The sequence below is a fragment of the Neopelma chrysocephalum genome, unplaced genomic scaffold, assembly GCF_003984885.1.
Source record: "Neopelma chrysocephalum unplaced genomic scaffold, ASM398488v2 Primary Assembly neopelma1_99, whole genome shotgun sequence".
Classification (NCBI taxonomy): domain Eukaryota; kingdom Metazoa; phylum Chordata; class Aves; order Passeriformes; family Pipridae; genus Neopelma; species Neopelma chrysocephalum.
The window spans coordinates 579,064-596,030 of NW_020897762.1; the positions used below are offsets into that span (position 1 = coordinate 579,064).

Consider the following 16,967-nt stretch of genomic DNA (forward strand, 5'->3'; position numbering starts at 1 on the left):
TCTGAAAGGGACAATGCTTTTTTTCCCAGAAACCAGGCCTTTGTTGAACTATCCCAGGGTGCCGCTAGATTTTTTTTTTAAGGGATTCAAACTAAAACTTCAAATAGAATTGTTAGAGTTGGATCTTCAATTTCTCTCCTACCCATCTTCAAAGAATTCTGAAAAAGATCTGGGGTAGTTTCTTTAGTTTGGCTTCTTTTTACTTTTTTGTTTTGTTTTAATTTAAGAAAGATTACTTTAGGGGCTTAGTGGGTTTTTTTTTAATCTGCTCAGGTACAACTTTTTTTTCCCCCCAGACATAAGGAAGGCTAAAATATTTATACCTTTCTCCCCTCAACTTCTGTCTTTTCTGCTTGATTTCTTCTTAGTTTAAAATTAGAGGAGTTTTTTTGATCTAAAAGAAGTCTACTGAGAGGTAATAGGTACTTACAAAGCTTTTTGCTCAATGTCCTACACAAATACTCATTTCTTATTTTTCCTGGAAGATTTGTCATTGTCTTGAAGCCAAAAAGTTTATGTTTTTCACATAAATTATTTGCAGCAGCAGCATCAAAACACTTCTTTTCTAGACTGAGGTGGCTTTATTTTAAATAAATTCCCTCAGTTTCAGTCCCTATCTACAAACCCTGGGGGGAACTGTTTACCTGTGCAGAGAAGCAAAGGCCAGCTCTTAAACAGGAGACATTGACCTCCTTCCGCTCAAGTCCCCTGAATTTGTGACAGTTTCATGGTGTATGGAGGCCCTTGGGAAAATGCAAATGTCAGCAAATCACCTCTTTTAACATGGGGCGGGCAGGCTTAAGTCAAATGTCACACCTACCCTGTGATGCTCAGAAAGGTGTGTGTGTGTGTTGGGCACCCCTTTTCACTGTAGAACGAGAGGTAAAATCTCAAGACAAAAATAAAAAGGGGGGGAAAAAAAGAGGAAAAAAGAAACGATTCTGGATATCTACAAGTTGGCTGATGTGACCCTGTGCCACCTACCAGCGTGCTGGCGTGATACTCCAACAAGCTGAAAGAGATGGCTGTCTCCGTTTTCTTTTGACCTCCCAAGACAGCTGCCTGGCAGGGACCAAATGGCATGGAAGAAGAATATCTGCCTCACACCTGCTTTCTCCAAACTGCCTGCCACAGTGCCACCGTGCCCACCTGGCTCCCCTGGGAGGCAATCCCATCCCTGGCCCCCTCTCCATGGAATACCAGGACAGGATAGTTAAGATAGTTTTCTCTTCTTCAAAACATCATTAGGATTGAAAAAAATGAATCTCTTGCTTGCACATTTTGCATAAATACATGGTAAGTTATCAATTGATGTTCAAATAGCTTAATTGAGTTTGAGGGGGGAAAGGTCATTTAATTGGTCTATTGAAATGTTAACAGAAACAGATATGGCAAGGGATAGACTTTAATGGCTGCAGTGTGGCACTGATGTCTGCATTCACTTGCAAAATTGTTAATTAGGGCACTTTGGTAGTTCATTTGCTTTTGTATTGATGTGCTTAGTCCAACGAGAGAAATTGGGTTTGTATATGGTATATACATGGGGCAGCAGAGGCTTACTATACAGTCAAGAATAAGGAAAATACAGTGTAAGTCAGAATCGGTTTATGATTTGTGTCAGTGTCTTCATTAACATCCTACTGGTTATGCAAGTCATTTTCTAGTGGCTGGTGTATTTTTGTGTGTGATTAAGTTTGATATATTTGGGTTCATTTTTTTAAACACCTACTTACGGACTTGAATAATGCTATAATAGTGATTTTTTTTTAAAGTTATGTATACAAAGATTTTTAGGCTAGATTCAAAAAGAATGTACTGCAAAACAAGGAAGTAGGTATCTGTGTTTGGTGAGCCCTGGAAGAAGGTGTTATCTCCTTAAATACATACCAAAAGAATATATTCAGTTGCAATTCCTGGCCCACAGTCATCAGTGCCAGTGAAATTACAAAACCACTCCTTAGTTACACTTTAGGTCCGTGGAGCCTCCCTTGCAGAACATAAACCTTTAAGGTATTGGCATTTTGTGTGTGGGAATGGCAAAATTGCATGGAGTGTCTACTAGCATTTTTTGAGGGCCATAATTGCGGGGATTAATCCTGGTGCTGTTTCCTAATAGACTTGCTGGATGCAAAGCTTTATGTTTGACTTGGCTGGAAGAAGACTGTATTGAGTACAATTTATAATAATACATTATACCCTAGGTACTCTTTATAAACAGAGGCAACAAGAGAAAAAAAATTAAAACCCAAGTAGCTATGAATCATCACTTTTACACTGGGGATCCTGTTGTCCTAGCAGAACTGGTTAGGAGAGAAGAGGACATTTTACAGCAAATAGTGTGCTGATCTTAACAGCTCCTAAGTGAAAAGGACTTTTTGTTCATTTTCTATACATGTTTTGGGTGCTGTGTCTGCTGCTTGCTTCAGCATTTGGATCTTTGGTCTGTAGTTTGCAGTGGAGCATTTCTTTTAAACTCCAGGCATTCCTGTAGCCAGAGTGGACATCGGATTCATTCACTCATATGTATTTGGGAAAGTACTTACATGAAGATCACAAATATGCGCAGTGCAGCTATCTAGTTCTGCAAGTTTAATCCGAGCCCCAGAAAGTTTCATTGTGGCCCTATGCAAATGTATTTACATAGGAATGGGTCTTGGGTCCTTTAAAGAAGGCAACAAAGTTGGAAGACTGAGGCCAACAAATAAATGAAAGTTTCTCTAAATCCGTTGGATAATAGAGGCAGTGTTAAGGCTAACCACAGTGTTGAACTAAACAGAGGGATTACTCCTGGGTTTTGCATCAGTTGTTTTCTGCCGGGTGGCCTCACTTGTCAAAAAAAAAAAAAAAAAAAAAGTTTAACGGGCAAACATTCACATGGCACATTGAGAAAAGAAGTATGCTTAATTCCATCAAAGCTCAGAAATCAGTCATTAATTTATTCTAACCTCCAATTGTTGGTCATTTGTGAAACATCTGGCCTTTAAGTCATAAGAACCTAAACATAAATACAATGTGAGTTCTCCTGAGGATGGAAGCTGGGTGTAGGGGGGTGCCGTATATGTACGTGAGTGTGAGTGCACGTATGTCTGTGTATTGCAGAGGCTGCAACTGTCACTTAATTTTGGAGACTCTGAAACATATTAAAATGAATCCTTCAGTTAATTTACTCTCAAAATTAGATTATTGTTCATTTGCATCTTGGAAAAGTTCTGCCATTCAAAAGAGTCTCTTTCTTCATGGTGGGTTAACAGTTAGATATTTAGCAATCTTGCAGCTTGCTAGTCAGAAATAGTTTCTAATGAAGTTGAAATTTGAGATAGAAAATATATAAAAGCTTTCAGGAAAGACATACCCTATTTTCCATATGGCTAAGTAATTGTTATGATATTTGTTTTAAAGCTGGACTTAGACACTCCTGACTGCCCTCTAATTTGATATGGCTGGTCCCGGCGATTCTTCTAGAGGAAACTTTCATAGTAGAATGCAGTGAAGGAGATAAATAATTTTGCAGCTATAAGCACATGGCAAAGTATAGAAAAATAATTCGGTCGCCCTTACTGTCGTGCAGATAACAGTCTCCAGGTTATTTGCCTCTGCTGGGAGTTGGAACCCGAGTGAAAAGGACCTGAGTGTTTAAAAGGAGATTTGAAATAAAGGTGGCATCTCGGAGCTGACAAAATTCTGCCTTTTGTTAAGCTTAGAATAATGTCTGCTATTTAATTCTCAGGGTTAGGGTGTTGCTCTTAGTTGGGGAGGGAATATAGTTCTTCACGTATAGCTCAAATGTGGCAACATCTTTTATTTCACGTGAGTGAAATGAGAGGCATAGAATGAAATTAGATTATAAATATGATGGAAAAATTTAGATCTGTCAATCCACACAGCTATGGAGTTACCTCAGAGCTTTCTGTTTTCAGGCACTTACCTTCTTGTACTTCTTTTTGTTTGTTTTTTAAAGACCTCTTTGGCCTGACCATTTGCTTTTCTTGCTCAGGAGAGGCTGGCTGGAGCTCTCAGTCTGTTTTGACGATAAAGATAATGATGCCATCCAAATGCATAGCAAAAAGAAAGAATTTTGAAGGTTTTGTATAAAGCAGCCCTTTCTCTTAATATTTGTTTATCATTTCCCCCTTGCTAAGTAAAGAAATCCTGAATCTGCACTCCATTGTGAAATTTACTGTATTCCAAATCTAGACCATTGTAACTCCTTTCAAGCTGGGTTTTATCCTTTCCTACTAAAAGGATATCTGTGATTTTGGCAGCCTGACACACATTATATTAAAAAAAATCCAGTGAGTAAATTAGGGGTGACTTAATACAGTTTGATTCTTAGTATTTCCTTGTCCCTGTCACAGTGTGTCTGGAATTTGGCAAAGTGAATGGGAAGCATGTTTTGTCACTCACATGTTGCGTAGTGGTTGTACGAGCGTGCATGTATGCCCAACCCACCAACACAATACGTAAAAAGTCACGTTTCAACTTTGTTAAAGCACTCATTTCTGAGGCACTGATGTCCAAAGTATTGGTAGGATAGTGGAGATGAGAGGAGAAAAAAAAAAATCTCTTTAAACAGCTTGTGAAATGTAATGTTTGAAATGGTTCTTTGAGAACGTGCAGATTATGGCTTGTGTAGTGACTCTTCCCAGCTCTCTGGGAAATGAGCTGTTGACATTCTTTTGGGTCATCATCCGAGATAGGAGGGCAACCACAAGGATTTAGCAGATAAATTCATCCAAAAAGACCTTTATCCATTTCATTGCAACTTGGAAACGTTCATGTCGAATAGCAGCATTAATGTAGCCCTTTTAGCCCTTCAAAGTGAGCCTTATGTTTAAAAAAAAAAAAAAAAAACTAAAAAAAAAAATCAAATGACCAGAGTAATAACTTCTATAGGTCTTCTAAGAGGTAATTCATTATTTACATAATTCTGGAGCATAAACCCATCTTTCCTTCAAGAGACTCTGAAATAGAACTGGGGATCTTATACAGTGAAAGAGTCTCTTTTGAATTCTAATCAAGTGGATCTGCCTCAAATTCATTTCTAGTTTATTGTAAACAGTGGAATTTAAATTAATTTCTTCTTATCTTGTCTTTTGAAGAAAACTAGCAACATGTTTAAAAGGTTTTATTTTTAAATACAGCTCAGAGTTTATTTTATTTTTGTAGGTTTGGGGGTTTTTTTAACTTTATAAACAAGGTGTCGGGCAGGATGGGCTTTGACAGCCAGATGACAATTACGCATTAGCATAGGTGGTTATGAAATAAATAGGAAAAAAAATTACTTTTTTTTTTTTTTTTGCTTGAACTCGAATGATACCATATAGGCTGAATGTGCAGGCAAGGTTCCCACAATGCACTGTGAAAACCTAGGCTAACAACCACCCCGCTGCGTTGAAAACCCCAAAAAAAGACAAAAGCACAATGAAATAGAAAGCTTACCACCGGTAGCTTTCAAAACGACAAACTAGGCAAACTATACATCTCCACCACTCCAATTTTGTCAGAATGCTAATGAGCTTGCTCTGATCTTTACTCGGCTTCCCGTGTTTTCTACATCTTCAAGGACCACATGGCGCTAGCAAAATAAAGACAACTAAATGAGAATTTCGAATGCTTTTTGTGTTGGGACCTGGTGCCTTTCAGTTGACGCACTCGTTGAATATTCTCAACTTAAAAGCGTACAACAGGGGGCTGGGTATGAACTTTTTAGCAGGGGGAAATTTGTACAAAAGTAAATGAGTGTGATGAGGAAAATATGAGAAAAATTTCTGATTAATTTCCGCTCTATAATATCAATGACACCTTCAGCCCCTCTCATACTCCTCTAACAAGAGATGCTGATAAAAGATGAATGATTCTGTGTTGTTCACAGTGAATGTTTAGTGGTTTTTTAATAGCGGCATTCTACATAAAAGGCACCAGGAAGTACTCCGCATTAGCAGTTGAGATCACTAGTTAATAGGATGATGTCTTTTAGCTTTTGTCACAAGATTATTAGAAAGGATGGGTCTCTGTTCTCATCCCGACATACTTTAGAGTGCTTATTGAGTACAAGTGCTAAAATACAGGTTTCTCAGTATTGTTTCGCATGCAAAGCAAAAGCCCTTTTAATGCAACACCTTTTACTTTTTTTTTTTTTACCAGGTGATTTTTGTCATTGATCTCTTATCTGCCCCCTTAGCTGTATTAATCACTTGGAGTGGTCTGCTTCTCAGTGGGGCTTGATGATGTATATGTGTATAGATTCACTATCAAAAATAAATCCCTTATATGCTCTGCACCTTCACAACCCTGATTATCGAGCTGTATTTACCAGCCTGTATTATACCATCTTGAATGCTCCTTACTGGAGTTGTCCAGTCTGCAATAGAAATCCACGCTAGAGGAGGGAGGGGTGAGCTAGGAGGAGACATCCTATTCCCTAAGCCAAATTTCATCTTTTAAAAACAATTGAATTCACAATTCTCTTTGGAATTCCCAAAAGTAAATGCAGATTTGTATTCACCAGTGTCAGGGCTCAGGGAGGAAAATGATGAATGTTTAGTTTTGCCTGAGAGAGATGAATTTAAAAATTGTTTTTGTTACCTCTTCAAGCTCACAAAGCAGGCAGTATGAAAAATATCTATGCATGTGCATAAGGAGAAAAAAAAAATCATGGTCTTTTCATATTCTCATATCTTGCCTAAATGAGAAAGAATTAATTAATACCACCATAAGTTTTATAGCAGTTTGTCAGCCTTGCCTTTCTGCACTGTTGTTTTGCTTAGCTCAGCATGATTAATCTCAGGTGAACCAAAAACTTGCCAAACAACGAGATGGTAGTGAGTTGTCCAACCATGTTGTGAAAGATGAAGATGCACATGCCAAAGCAGAGTAGGAGGGAAGGACAGTATAACAACAGCCTTTCTGGCAAGATAGAAAATTTTGAAGTATCACTGAAAACAACATCTTTGCCACTTAGCTTTTTACACTGAGCATAAGAAGTGAGTGAAAGCACTTTAAAAAAAATTCTGGATACGTGAATGATACATATATGACACTTGTTGGGTCTCTGCTGGTGGTAGTTTGTGGGCATTCCGTGTGGAAATACCTAGCAATTAGGAGGCTGGGAGGATATTACTGATAGCAATTTGTGTTGGGCAGAAGGAAAGGTTTTTGACGTGAGCAAAAGAGTGATTTTTACTGTAACACGATAGCAGTTCACAAAACTATGCGTTGGTAGTTACTGCTGGTTTTGGAAGCAAAGCAATATTATAAAGCATTTGATAAGATGCTTCTCTCTCCAGTGTGCAGGAACATTAACTTGCTGCCAGGGTTATGGTAATGGGAGTTTTGACAACCATCAAAAAACCCTGGGTGAAAAAAGTGCAGTGACACTATGATCAAGGTCTCATTTATAGTATGGTAACTGTGCTTCCCTGTTGTATCCAAGTGTGACTTGACTGACCTGAAGCCCACAGAGCTCTGCACAGATGCCTGCTTGGACATGCATTGCAAAGCCGTTCATGAAAATTTGTTAATGCAAATAAACTGGCACGCTGGTAAGCTGAGTTTCTGACAGGAGTCTTCAGGGTCCAGATCACAAACACATGCACAAATTTCTGCCCAAGTATGCATTTTGTAGTTGCCAGAATCACACATTTTATGAGTGATAGAGAACTACTGGAGTTCCTGAGGCTTGTCAGCCTCTCTTCAGTTTCCCTTCTGTGATGTTGCCTCCAGTCTCTTACTGGCAAACTCTTTCCAAGTCTCCATCTCTTACCATTAACAGTTCCTGCAAAGCAGTCTTGACTTGCTTTTGGTAAAGGAAGACCGTCTGGAAGTATTTATCCAAATACACAGCGTTTCTACATCTGAGAAGCTTCCACAAAACAAGGTGCATGGCTCTGACCCTTAAATTCACCACATCTCTTCAGTCTTAGGTCTGTGGGTTTGTAGGCAAAAGTTCACAGGAAATGACCTTTCCAAGGCCAAACGTGGGCAGGGTGCATGTTCAGCCTTCCCAGGCCAAGTTCATTAAATCATTAAAGCAGCTCAGCAGCAGCAATGACTGTATTTTTTTTTTTTCTCGAAGTAACCCAGAATTGCCATTGGCTGCAAGGACTGAGCAATAAGTCAGCCTCCTCTCCATGCACTTCCCTGGCTTTTGTAGCCTCATCATTGCCTTGAAAGAACCTGTCAACAGGTTGAAGCCAGCTTGAGGAAGAGAGCCCAAGCACAGCACTGCCCGCATAGCAGGAGACTACTCTGGGAGAGCCCTAGGCACTATGAATAGACTTGCAAGCCTTCCAAAAGTCTTACAAGACCCAACAGACACTTGCTTCTTTTAACTGATTTCCATCTTTCTTTGTGGTATTGCAGTATAAATGCTCTTTCATGTGGTAGGCATAGCCTTTGGCTTTATGCCTGGAAGTTGGCTTTCTCTACAATCAGTGTCTGCCTGTAAAGAGAAGGAGAGGAGAAAGGCACTTTGGTCACCCCGAGGCTCCTGGCCCACAGTGCCACTGCAATCTGCAGAGAGCACTGTTATTTTTTCTTGATTTTCTCCCATTTACCACCAAAAGCACCTTTTCTGTCAAAACTGGAAACTGTAGGGCCCCAGGACACCTCAACCTAGCTGAACTCACCCAGTCAGCCCTGGGAAGCCTTGGATCCCAGAAGTACAAACCTGCCAACTATCAGTAAAAGTAAACATTTTCATTAACAGGGATACAAGGTCAAAATCATTGCAAACCATCATCTCACTTCAGGCAGTTGCTTGGGTTATATTCAGGCCTGTCCATTAAAGAAGTAATTTTATAATGTCGACCAACCTTTTCCAGGTCCAGGTGAATGTGTTTTAAAGGAAGACAACATATGGTAGAAATGGAGTAATATGCTGCCTAGTAGAGCGCACTCCAACAACTCTTAGGTAAATAGCCTCTCACTTCAGAATCTTACCCAGTCATCACTTATCAAGTACACAGGTAATAAACTGATCTAAGGAGTAGAGAACTTACTGTCACTCATAACGTAGCATCCAACTCTACTTGTCAACCTGCAAAGGAAATAATTCATCTGCCCAGACCATCATCCCTTTCTTCGTGGATTTCCAAGCATGATCTACCATTTTTTCCATAGTTTCAAAAGCTTGAGTGTATCAGTTAATGATGCATGTTTTCCTGTGCCGCAAGCAAAGGCCTCATGTATATTTTTCCCAAGCCCTTGCATCTTCTGAAGTTGTGCTATGTGAGAAAATTTGGGTACAAAGAATACCAGAGGGTGATAAAGGACAAGCATTGGTTTTGCTCAGTGCTAGGATCCCTGCAGGCACTGTCCATGAGACATCACTTTCTTATAGGAATCTCTCCAGATGTTTCAGTTGAATCTCATTTCTTGGCTGAATTTTTAGGGCACAAAATTTCTTGGATTGATGGTACCACATTTAAAATATATTTATAATCTTTATCCAGCCCAGGCATTTCGTTTGGTTGATTTTCTGTTATTTTCTAGTGGCTGCTGTGTTGACTCATCATGTAGAGAAAATCAGCAATTTTTCAGGCAATTCATCTTTTGTGGAAGTTTCGATCCTGTGATAATTTTAGGCTGCCCAGACTGCAGGCCACAAATGTTTTGTCTTCCTGTGAGTCAGTCCCACTGCAGGTAGAATAAATCCTCGCACGCGCCGAGATGTGGTCAGAACCCTGACCTTTTGTTTACACAGCTCTCAAAATCTTAAATACTCTCTGAATTTTTTATGTTTCAGGAACCAAAGAAATTACAAGTTTCCTGCTTAATATTAAACTAATTTGATGTGTGCTTTTGATAAAGACATTCCTTTGATGGTGGCTTTGTTTCATTAGGGGTATAGTACTTTTGGGGGCTGAAATAGAGTCAGACAATACACTGCAATGTAACTCTGCCTGGCAGATTCTTGGCAGTCCTTACGTACCTTTATGAGACTCCATTGTGTGGACATCAATGTCTCCTCAACTGCTCTCAGACAGCAAGTTAGTGGCCATGAATTTGCCTTTCTAATGTTCCTTAGGTGTTTTCCTATCCAGTTCAGACTCAAAAACTTGTGCTAGGGTTTCATCTGCTAGCTAGCACTTTGGCAGTGTCATCTAAACAACAGTTCTATCTGCTTATCTCTTGGTGGCTATTCTGGTTCATTTTCAGTGGCTTTTAGTAACTGAGGAGATCCTCATGCACTGAAAGGAGGAAGTATTCTGGAGGAAAGCTGGGCATGGTAATCTGACATGTGACGCTTGGAGCTCAAGGAGGAGCAACCCGTCCATTCACGCTGTGGAGTGTCTGTTGTCAGTTCTGTTTTGACACTTACTGTACTTGTAAAAAATATTTTATCCAGAATTCTGAGGTTTCCACCAAAGGTAGCCCTCTGAAAGCAGAGAAGGTTGATTTTTCAAGAAATAGGTCTCTTTTGGGATGCCTCAGTTTCACTCAGTGAAAAATTGTGGATCACTAGTCATTTAAAAACCTTCACCATAGCTTTCAGTTGTGTTGGGGGCATTTTGCAGTAGGGCTCGTGTAAATCTCCTTTACAAAGAATAGCTGATGTGAATATAGGCTTTTCTGCTTAAGTATTTGTTAAATTCAGTAACTCACATTAAAAACAAGAGCTCATCTGTGCATAAGCTGTTTGCAGTGAGCAAGATGAGAAGACTATTAAAATCAGTGGAAGTCCGCCGCTGACTTGGAAGCGTTTGAGACCTTCCACCAGCCTTTGTTAGCAACGTGAGGTTGGTCAGCTAAAACACCCGGCGTTGTTTCTCGTCTCTTCCCATGTTTCCTTTCAGTAAAACTGCAATTGCCACAGTGGATCAGCCCCACAGTCTGGTCCACAACACTCTGGTGGGACAGGTGTGGGTTGAGCCCAGGCAGGGGCAAGAAACTGTGCAGAGGCCGGTTACCACCTAACCTGGCCCCAGGGAGCATTTAATTTAACCTCTAAAAATTAAAGGTTAGCTCGTGTCCTAAAGCAGGAGGATCGAGTTCCTACGTCCTGTGGTTTTTTGTTTGTTTATTTGAATATTTATTGCTACAGCTTTGCCTTTCCATATTCAACATTCAACCTGGTTTTAATTCTTGCTGAGCTCTTAGTTTCAACATTGCCTCGTGGCAACGAGTTCTACTAGTAAATGATGAGGCTTTGAGGAACGATCATTCTTTTTATCGGTTTTAAACACACCACCTTCAATTTCAGTGAATTTCCCCAGGTTCTTATGAGACAAGATGAGACACATCCTAGAACTATTCTTTATTTGCTATTCATGTTCTCCTTCAGGTAAACAAGCCAATCTGTCCACTTTCTCCTAATACAGAAACTTGTAAAAACTCGTCCCTATGATTGGGTGAATGCAACTTTTTTTTTAAGCAGGCAAATAAAGACAGTGGGCTATGTTTTTAGAAGACCTTCCTGTTAAATTTGTGGAATTCACTGGCATTTGAACGGCTCTCAGTAGTCACCAAGCTTCTGTCAACTACAAAATAGCCCAGAAAGAGGAGCAGAGCGAAATTGGCCAGTTTTTGTTGTTATTTGCCCTGCTCTAGTTCCCATGCACTGGCATTCTCCTGCTGGCCTCTTCACCCAAGTGTGTTGAGTGAAGAAAGCTTCTTCTATTCTATTTTAAAACTGTGTGTAAACATCAGCAAATGGATGAAGAATGGGCTCTGTCTTAAGTAGGTTGTTTTTCATGTAGTTCTGTTGAGGTAAATGGGGAGACATGGGAAGGTTTCTGTGTTTAACCATGACACCATGGCACACACACTACATACAGTGCAAATAAAATTTAAAAACAATTACTGCTTAAGACGGCATACAGAGTGATTTCTGTAAACCTGTTATTTCTTACCAGACTGAATGGGCTGGTTTTGGATGCTGATGTAAACTCTTTATTATTTATCTTCCATAGGTTGTAATTCATTTTTGCACAACAGCTAAATACATTTACAGTTAAGGATTTTTTAAAAAAATATTAATCTATTGTCTTATCTTGACAGATTTGCGACGGTATAAAGTGTAGAGGAGTTACTGTGTTCATCCATTTACACTGTAAACTAATCTTGTCCCTGCATGTTGTTGCTTTTTCTTCCTTTTAAGTGGTATTCTCAGTGTTTTGTAGCATTTTCTTCTGTGTTTTCTTAGCAATGTACAGGTTTACTGTGTTAATCCATAGTGGGTTTATCTAATGTCTAGCTGCCCAAACGGCTTAAAAATAATGGGTCTAATGGTACATTCATATTGTGGTAGCTGGCTGAGTTTGAAAGCATTTTCAACAGGAAAGGAAAAAAAAATTGTTCTTTCAAATTGATTCAGAAGAGACATTTGTCAAGATGCTTCTTATTTAAATATTTAACAAATAATTAGCTTACAGTATAAACAAAAATCCATTTGTAAATCCCAAAGAATATGAAGGAAAATCTATTTGTAAAAGACTGCTGGGAAGCTGTACAACATTAAAATAATCTAGTTGCTGATATTGTTCTCAAAGAAATGGTAATGTATTTGTTACCATGCTTCTAACTGTTGAGTATTGCTGAAGAAAATTGACTCAAGTTGGTTTCAAATAATGATCAGGATGAACCACGGGAGAAAGGAAAGGGGCTTGGGGCTGTGGTTTGGGTTTTGTTTTTTGGCTATCATTAAAATGCTTGCTATCATCATTTTGACTATCACTAGAATTTGTTCCAGGAAGGGACAAAATTGCCAAACTTTACCCTGCAGCCTCTGTTGAATCCTGTGCAGGAGCTATTACAGCTCGGAATCGCGACTCAGAAGCCAGTAGTAGTTTCTCGTATCTGAGGGCAGAATTTAGTGTCCTGTGCTGTTTGAGGCTTGGTGTTGGGCTCGTTCCTAATCACTGAGGAGGGTTCTGGTAGATGTCAAGTGAAGAGAAGAATAGAGCACGCATCCTTCACCACTCAAGCCAGACAATGAAATTAGAAAATGGCACTGGGAGTTGATGTGAGAGAATTCCCTTGGATTCCTAGAGGAAGAATAAAACAAGAATGAATTAATTAAAAGAAAAAAAAAAAAGGAAGAGAAAAGAAGAGGGGGGAAAAAGCAGAAAGGAGGGGGGGGAAGAAAATAAATTAGAGAAACCCTGCCAGAACCCTCCTCAGGTTAAAGTCTGACATTAAAAACTGTATTGACTTTTCACATAAAGGCGCGTGTACTCACTGTTTCATCTGAGTTTCTGGTTCTGCATTTTTCAAATCTCTTACCAAGCAGTTTGCATGCATATGATGTTTGCAGCACTACCCGCTCTTACTTGAAGACTGTTTTCAGAAGTCATTATTGAACTATAGGATAAAAAGGTATAAGCATAATTACGTGTTAAAGAGAATAAATATGTTCTGCTAGATAGTTAACCAGATGAGGTTAAACAAGATAAGATGAATTCTGGTCTTTTTAGAAAACTGGCAGTCTTCATTTTAAGCTACAATGTAAAGTGCTTTATCCTGAGATTAGGTATTGTGGCAGAAGCTAAAACTGCCTTTTTCCCCTAACCGTGCCAGAATACAACCTCCTTTTCTTTCTGCGCTAACAAGACTGCTTTACCACCACAGCCCACTCTAAGTAATTAAATCAATCCTTTGTACTTACCGTATTCTCCTCTAGTGACGGTACTAGATCTGATTATATGCTTCATGCATATTCAAAGTACAGCACTGACAGCTCTTTAATGAGCTCTTACTTAATCAGTACGAACAATGTTCATCTTGTTCTTTTTTTCCTCATACATTAGAGCTAGGAACAGTTGGGGAAAAAATGAAACATCCAGCATTCATTTGAAAAATATATTGTACTTTGAAAAGTGTCTAAGCTGGAGAAGTTGCATTCTGCCCTTTAAAAGTCTGATGGACAAATTGGATTACTAGTATTGGATTAAATAACAAATGGTTAGAGGAGAAATGAGAAAAGCTCGCTGTGATCACAGGCTTTAATATTTTTTGTTACTTATAAAGCTGAAGGGGTCTTTAACCAGTTATTAAAGTCAGGATTAATTTGTAATGGTCCAACTTACTAGCTTTAAAAGGGTTTTGTTGTTGTTGTTTATCAAAAACAATAGTGTAATGCATGTATTATGGAAAAAATTTAAGTTTAAGATCTGTGGGCTATTTATAGATTTTCAGCATCTTGTACTGGCTTAGATAAGGGGTTTGCATGTGTGGGATCGATTTGTTCTCGAGCGTGGGTTTTTTGCTTCATTTAAATAATCTGTACGGCTTGTTGTGGTTTTTTTCCCAAGAACAACACAGACATTTTCCCAATTTGAATTTTCAAGTATTTGTTGCAAGTCAATTAATTAAATAGTTGTTTTACACTTGGAAAGTGAAAACAACCACCACCCCAGCAGCAGCAGGGTTTTACAGAGTGAAACTGTGTTGAAGAAAGGGTTTTTCTAAATTTTTTATTTAGAAGTTGTAATTGTGAGTTTAGCTTGCAATATCGCTGCAGTAAGAACACTCAGTTTTTCTTTGTTGAAAGTGTTTCATGTGCATCCTCTCACCAAGGAAAAAAAAATGAAGTAATGCTCTAATGCTAGTGTATTTGCTGAAGAGTTATTTAAATTTCTTATACATGGGAGTTCATCTTTATTTTGCTTGCTTGGGAAGAATCTGTTTCAGGTCCATGCACAAGAATTTAAAAGCTGACGGTCGACAAATAAAATATCAGCATTGACTACTATTAATATTGCACACATGTGTCATTTCACTGATCAAAAAGGCCTTCACCAGGGTAAAATTGGCCTTTTTCCAAATTGCAAGCTTTTTCTCAGCTTTTTCTTTTTTGCTCTTTCTTCTTTTGTTGCTGCCCGGGGATTTGTGCCTATCGCAGCCGATATCACATGACTGGTGTCAGGGCATCACATGGGTCCAAAGCGAATACAAAAACAGATTTAAAATTCTGTAAAAACAATCAAGACTTTGTTAATTCACTTTTAAACCGGCCCATTCTATGGATATTGCATGTGCTTTGGTGTCAGCATGGATATATTAAAACAGACACCTGTGCAGATCTGACTCGACAGCTCCAAGTTTTACCTAGATCTTTTCTCATTATATGTTGCAACTAACTTTATTTAGGAGGAATGCATTCATAGAAGGAAGATTATATCTTAAGTTTATGTTTTTAACCTGAAATTGCATGGCACGAAAGTCAAGTTCAGATCCACCATTGAGTCAAACACCTTGAAAACATTTGTCTCTCCCATTTCTTTTTCAAGGCTTGCAAAATTAAATGCAGTTAAGAGGTTGTATTTATAATCTTTTAGCCAGAGATCCCAGACCACCCCAAAACTAACTAACTGATTGAAATGTTACTGTAACCGTGGATGTCTGGTTGTGAGAACTTTGCCACACTGCTGCTAAAAAAAAAAATCTCATCTCATGCATTACAGAATAGACTAGTCATTTTGCAAAGATAAAAAAAAGAATCTATCCCCTTCTTCTTGCCCTCTCCCCTAAATGAATTCCAACTACTTGGTGCATTTCAACAAAAGGTTGCTAATACTGATTATCATCTACTTCTAAAAGCAGACCCTGTTAGATGGACCAATACAGCAACAAGGCCCTTGATCTGTAACTTAACAGCAAAGTGTACTGAACTGCTGAATACTGTTGTAAATGCCGTGGTGTGATATTTTATGCACAAAACCAGAAGTAGAGGTCTTGAGGGAGAGCATTTCTACGTGTTAGATTTCTTCTTTCCTTGCTCTGTTGTCCGGGAGTTGGACCCTGCTGCTTTTGCTTGGAAAAGGGCTGCAGAGCCATCCCCATTTTGGGATGCTCTGCCCTTCTTGTCTCACTGCTAGCAAATTTTGACCCTAAAAGCACCCTTTCAGGAAGCTTCATCGACCAGGCACTTCCCAGGCTGATAAATGGGTATGGGCGGATGTCTTGCATCAGAAAGAAGATGCCATAATTTTTTGTTACTATGTGGGTCCACCAGTTCCACCCTAAGCTGACCCACTTCCTTGTTCATCTTCTTGAGACCTTCCCTTGTAGGCAGCAGGGTGCACCAGTACCCTGGTGACGATGTGGTTGTCCATGTAGATTTGGGCTTGCACACTTCACTGGGGTGTGAACATGCACGTGGCAAGCACCTACATGCAAACATTTTAAACACTCTCATCCAGAAACTGAAAGCTTTTTTTTTTTTAGAGCAAACCAATATTTTTTCTGGTGTCCTTCCAGCTTCAGGTGCTAGAAATCGCTTCTTTGCAACTAAGGATCCTATGGTTCAAGTTAATAAGATGGCATCCCAAAGTGTGCAGCACTTTGCATTAGAGATTTCAGAACCCTTTACAAACACCAAAGAATTAACGTTCGGCACCCTTGCAGGATCAGTACAAGTGATTATTCCTGTATTGCACACAAGGCACTTAAACTCAGAGTTCTCCCCACAGTCTCCCAGTGAAGCAGTACCAAAGCTGGGAAGTGTACAGAAGACCCAGCTCATGCTCCTTTGCCACTATTCCGGGTTTATTCCCGAGATTAATTTTAACCATATGAAATGTATGAGTTTCATAGTTCACTGAGGACCATATAGTCTTTGCTCTTCAGCTCAACTTGAGAGATGAGAATGGCAGGTTACCACAGAAGCGCAGCCTCCACAAAGGACTTTCTCCTAGTCCCCAAGCTCAAGGAGATGGAATTTCATTCAGCAGCCCTGCTACGTGGAAAGCACAGTCAGGAGCCTTCAGGATGCTCATCTGCCTTTCCCCTCATGTGCCTTGATGGTGCAGGGGTGGTGATGCAGAGTGTTAGAGAGTCTGGTAGAGCATAGCACTGCCTGCAGGTGGGCCATGAAGGATCCTGATCCTCATCCTGCCTGGGATGAATGTGGGCTAGGGAAATACATACATACACACATGGGGACCCTCAGACACCTGGATCCCAAGATTATTTGTACTTGTGCAGATGCTCCCTTTGATTGCAAGTTGAGGAGAGGAGCAGCTCTT

General features: G+C 39.5%; 1 protein-coding gene across 18 annotated transcripts in view; it reads left to right on the top strand.

Annotated features, from left to right (window-relative positions):
- The window catches only part of EHBP1 (EH domain binding protein 1), a 212,143-nt gene that overhangs the window by 185,610 nt on the left and 9,566 nt on the right, over window positions 1-16,967 (top strand). The window lies entirely within an intron of this gene.